Source organism: Phaethon lepturus, unplaced genomic scaffold (genome assembly GCF_000687285.1).
Source record: "Phaethon lepturus isolate BGI_N335 unplaced genomic scaffold, ASM68728v1 scaffold8580, whole genome shotgun sequence".
NCBI classification, from domain to species: Eukaryota; Metazoa; Chordata; class Aves; order Phaethontiformes; family Phaethontidae; genus Phaethon; species Phaethon lepturus.
In genome coordinates, this window is record NW_010513980.1 from 25,946 (window position 1) to 31,945 (window position 6,000).

Consider the following 6,000-nt stretch of genomic DNA (forward strand, 5'->3'; position numbering starts at 1 on the left):
CCCGCAAACTGGAAAAGTTAGTTCCTTACAGCAGGGAAAAATAAGCTGTCTCCGATGGAAAAAAACTCACATGAGTTTTAAGTTCTTGGCCATCTGGAATAGTTGTGATGCATAGTTTCGCTGGTGCTTTTGAGGAGACTAACCTTTCTTTTATCTCCCGTATAAACATTCCAAAGAAAGGTTGAGATTGAGCTCTTGGTCAAACTGGAAAAGAACTTGCTTTGTCAGTATTCTGGCTAATTTTTTTGCATCTAGAAACTACTGTAATCACTGGCATAAGATGTCTTCAGTAAACAGAGTGCTAAGAGTTGTGAAGTGAAGCATTCAAAGTGTTGCTGAATAGTTTCTTGAGGTTGGTTGTCAATGTTCTATTGCACTTTTGCCCATTAAAGAAGTGCTGTCAGACAGTAAAGCATGATCTCTTGCTCAGACAGGACAAGAAGACCTGTACAGAGACATAATTGAGCCTTTGGCAAGGAGAGTAGATGTTACAACTTCTTCTAATTTCTAAGACCTGAATGTGACTGGCTGTGTGTGAAAAGTTGGTAAACCCTTGCAGATAATCTTACGTCTTCAGGGGGTTTATTTTCCTGACTGGAGTTGACACTTTTTGCCCTGTTTTCACACATAGTGTTGCTACAAACACTAGTAAGGGATAAAGGGACAGTTGCCTGAAAAGGGATGTGCTGTCTGGATGAACCATGTTTCTACTCATTTCTCGTTTTCCCTCATATTTAAAATGTGTGTATTTATTTCCTTGTGAATATCCTAGTCGGTAATAAAATAGTCCTACTACTGTGCTTTATATAACACTTTTCCTGCCTATTTTTTTCTCTATAAGGCAAGAAATCAAGAAGACTCTCCAGAACATGATCTTACATATTCTAGTCATTCCATCCTGCCCCAGAAGTATTTGTGTGTGGGACAGATACAGATTTTCATTTCTGTCTCATTTTCTTTTTCCAGTGAGTACTGAGGTCCTAGTTCTATTATATGGTTCTACAGAACGTAATATTGAGGGTAAGTATCAAAGGACCATCAAGGTGCTATTAAGTGCAGTATACAGTCACTAATTTGGTGATGAAGATACCATGGACACCAGGGATGACTGGCTTGCTGGAGATCACACAACTGATCAATGATCAGTTAGAAGTTACTTTTCTGAGAGGAAATGGAGGTGAAAAAAACACCTGCTTTAAAGCAAACAATTTATTACCTGTGACATATTTCCATTAAAACTAACGCCTTCTTGCAGAGATTTGTGTTTCTTGCATGTTGGAGTGTATCATGTCCAGTGAAAGGATTTCTTTGCTAGTCTTTTAATTTGTAGGTATACAGCATCCCTGATGCAAGAATAGCAGTCCTCACTTTTTCAGTGGTTTATTTTCCTTTTTAAAAAAAATCTATTCTACTAGCAGTATCCATCCCTTATGACTAGCTTTTCTTTTTTTCTTTATTCAAGCTGCTATGATCATTTATAGCAAAGGAAGAGTTAAACAGTCTGAAAGAAGCCTGGCACTTTTGACTTTGCAGCACTCCAGACTATCAGCAGATGTTTTCTGGGGCATTTAGGTAGCAGCACAGCCTGAATAGGAAGGGTCAGGATAAGAATGGATTTTAAGGATTTGGGGAACGACAGTAGTGCAAGTCTTCTATATTAAAGGTATTGCAATACGTTAGAACCTGTCTTGGTTTTCAATTAAATTGCATAATATTTATCTGAAAACAGCAATATCTTAATTGTACAGAAATAAGAGAGAGGGCATGTCCCATGTTCACTTCTGATCTTTCCTGTCTTGCGTCTTACCCACTGTCCTATGGGTACTGCAAGATACCAATACTGCAAGAACTATGTTGCCTTAGACATGCAATGATCTTGCTTATGCGGCTTCAAGTTCAGCAATATATTATATATTACAGCTTTAAGCATCTTCCCCTATTTTATATGTATGATTAAATAATGAGTCGAATCAGAAATGCATTCTTCTCAGTACGATAAATTAATGGGTAAAGAACACTGTGTTACAATACTGCTGCCTCAAACTGTTCAACAGTTCTACAAATCTTATTAGGTGAAGCAGGGAGAAAGAGGTGTTGTGCATTCTCTTTTCTTTAAAACGTGGAAAATGGAAAAAAAATATTTATATTCAAATTTAAAAAAAAATCCAAAGTATGAAATAACAAAATATAACACAAAATACATATGCCTCTGTAACCAAAGGTAACTAATATTCAGCAATGGTTGGCAAATTTCTAGGCTAAGAAAAATGAAACACGTTATCCATCTGAAACTATGGGGAAATTTTTAGGTAAGCAGAACGTAATTTTTCTACCTGAATTGGGCTAAGCTGCCTGCATGTGTGTCGTGTTTTAACCCAGCAGGTAGCTAAAACAACCACATGGACGTTCGCTCACCACGCCCCGCCCCCAGCAAGATGGGGGACAGCATCAGAAAAAAGGTATAACTTGTGAGCTGAGATAAAGACGGTTTAATAGGACCAAAAAAAAAAAAAAAAAAAAAAAATATAAAAGACTATACAAAACAAGTGATGCACAACACTATTGCTCACCACCAGCTGACCGATGCCCAGTTAGTTCCCAAGCTGCAGCTCCTCCCCAGCCAACTCCCCCAGCTTTATATGCTGAGCATGACGTTGTATGGTAGGGAATATCCCTTTGGCCAGTTTGGGTCAGCTGTCCCAGCTGTGTCCCCTCCCAGCTCCCCATGCACTCCCAGCTGAAACCAGGACAATGTGAATTTGGTATCCTAAAAATTACATGCAATTATGTAGCAATAATAATTTTAGTATGTTCCCTGATTTTCAGGATAAATTACATTTGGAATTCAGTGCTGTAAGGTCTTGAAAATAAAGTTTGTGCAGTTTGAAATGCCTTTATTTCTCAAGTAACATCTCCTTGTTTGGGAGCTGTTGAGACTATAATGTGAACACAACCAGAATCTTAATGGCTCCATTCAGCCTGAAGAAAGGTGTCACAGAGTGCAGATCTAGTTCTCTGTTTACAAAGTATTTTTCTGAGTCTAGGTTTAGGCTAAAAAGCCTAACTCTTATTCATATAAAAATGCAATGTTCTTCAAAGTGCAGTTTTTGCTGAGCCCTTCTTTGGCTGTGAACATACACTTGACCATTTTGATTGTTTTGACCATTTCAAACAAATAATTTTGTAAGACAGTTATGTATTACTCAATTACATCGGAAGTTTATTCATGTAGTAGAAAATAGACAAGCTGAAAGGTACCTAGCTGGATTTTAGATCTGCTTTTGATAGATCTTTACATTTTAGATGTAAGTTGGTTTTAAAATGTGGTTTTTCTTGGTTACATGATATTAAAAATTACAGAGAGAAAAAATTTAAAAAGCACTTCCATTGCAAATTGATGTGGCAGTGCTGGCTGAAGTGTTTTGTCAGAGAATCCAATGACAAAATGTACTTGTCATCAGTACTGAGTGAGGTGAAAAGTACCACAACTTGACTTGGAGCATGTGGTTGATCAGTTTGTTTATTTAATATATTTTATCAGGTTGTCATGATGTGTGAAGCATCTCAATGTTATCTGTGGTAGAGTTCAAAATATGAACTTCACAAACTTTTTCTGATTAAGACTTTGTAAATGAAAATCAGTTATGCCTCCTTGTGTCTTTAACAGAAAGGTGCTTCACTGAGCCATGAACATTTCCTTCAGAATGTGGTTGGTAGAGCACTGTACAAAGAGAATCCTGAACCACACAGTCTGCAGCTCCTAGTTTAAGAAAAGGTCATACTGATTGTCTCAGTGCACATCACCATTTCCAGTGTAAGTTGTGGAGAAGGTATATAAAGCTCATCACAGTTATCTACAGGTTGAGAAACTGAGTTCCTCCTCTGACATATGTGTGCCTTTGTTTCCTGATGAAGTGAGTCAGACCTGAGACTTTTCCATTTTGGGATCAGATCCAGGAAGGTTTCCTTCAGATCATGCACACATGAGAAACGTGTTCTTCATTTACAATATCGCCACATTCAGCCTTTGATACAATATAGCATATCTTGGTTCCTTTCTCTTAATTCCTTTCCTTTTGGTGTTAAAAACCTGGAAAGCAATACATGTCAACTTTCTCTAACTCAGAAGAGCCCTTGGAGGCTCATCATTCTTAGCTGAAGTTTTTAGTGATAGTTAAACTATAGTTTATGTGCTATATTCAGCTACATGATGAATTAGAAAAGTGCAATTTGATGAGAAAAGTCAGCTTGTTCAAATTTAAAGTACATCATGCAGTGGGTACATCTCTAGAGTTTGTATCACTTTACATACAAGCATAGAACTGCCCTTAAAAACAAATCATACCTAATTCTAATTTTTCTAGCTAAAATAGAAGGAATTTCTTTTGTGTTATTTCAACTGATTAAATAACCCCACTCCTTTAAACTGTTCTTATCCTGGGTCAGTCTCTTTTCTATTACATATAAATTAGCATACAAGGTCAATCAAATACTATAAATAAGGGGGTTTTAAAACATCGGTTTCCTAAGCCACGGTGCTCATCGGTGTGGGCTAAAGTACAGTTTGAGAGAGGTCTTTTCATCTAAAACCAACCTACTCAATTCTAATTAGGTATTCATGTGGCTGTACCTCATCACTGTAGTCTTTGACCATTGCATGATTCTTACTAGTTTTAAAATAATTTTCTGCTGCATAGACGTGACAATCAGTTTTGTTGTTTCCTTTTATAACATTTACACTTGTCTGGGAAATAGAAACTTCTTAGAGCAAGTGAAGAAAGTGAGAAACTCTGAGACATCAACGAGTTTAAAAGAGGAAGAACAATCCTGGTTACTGTTGAAAATGTTTGCTTTGCTAAGCAAACTTCCTGAGTAAGGTAAGGCAAGGAAATACCTTGTTACCTTGTTGGTCTAGCTGCTTGATTTATATTCAGGAGGAGCACTTTCATAAATAGAGTATACAGGATGAGGAAACAAAGGGTTATTGTAAAGCTAACTTCTAGAGCTTTCAAAACAGTTTGTCTATCCCTGTGCAACATATATTAAATGACTATTCCTATTTTGAAAAGCTCATGATGTAAAGGATAAATATGAGTAGGCAAGAAAAAGCAAGTCAAGGTGGACAACACATTGATGTTAATTACAAGGCCTGCACGCATTAACCACATTTGTGTTTTCCTTAGCCAGTAACAGAATGGATTTGTCAATGCATTGCAGAGCAAGTAACTTTACAAAAGCATTTGAAGTCTGAAGGTGCTGCTGGGAGGACTTGAAAAACATTTGAAGTGATTGTTAATCAGAAGAGTGAAGTAAAAAGTGGGGTAAAAATAAAGCATGAAGATTGAATGATCAGGTTTTGGCGTATGAGTTAATGGCATTCAGTAGTTTTGGGGACTTGGGTTCTTTTTGGTGTTTGATGCAGTAAAGAGTGCTGGCTAAATTATTTTGTCTCAGTGTTAGGGATAGATGGGGAAAAAAGGTAAATCTAGAACTTAGTTGGATAAAAATGGACAGTTTTTATAGAAACAGTGAGATCTGAGGCAATTAAAGGATGATTAGAGTTAAATGATTTTATGATACTATAAAACCAGTCAGTTTTACTGATTACACTTAATATTTAATTTTCTCAGGTTTTTTCAAAGTCAGGGGAAAGGATACGTGCAGCTGCAGTGAATCTGCTCTCAGTGAATCTGCTCTCTTAAGTTAGGGAATGTGTATACTGTTTGTTAGGCATTAGTCTGGGTCAGATCATGAACCAAAACGTGCTCCAGAATCTTTGAACATGCAGTGGGAGCTGTAAGTGTGTACTTCTTACCTAAAGAGTTGGGAGAATTGTGTTTCATCTGTTGCGAATTAAAATAGAACTGAAAGATTCTGAAACCATCAGTGAAAAAAATTATCTTTAGTTCTGTAAAAGAAATAAGCTGGTATATATGATTCCTTTTTAAAAAGCTGTCTGTCATGTCACCATGTCACCATAAAAAGGATGGTGACAGTATT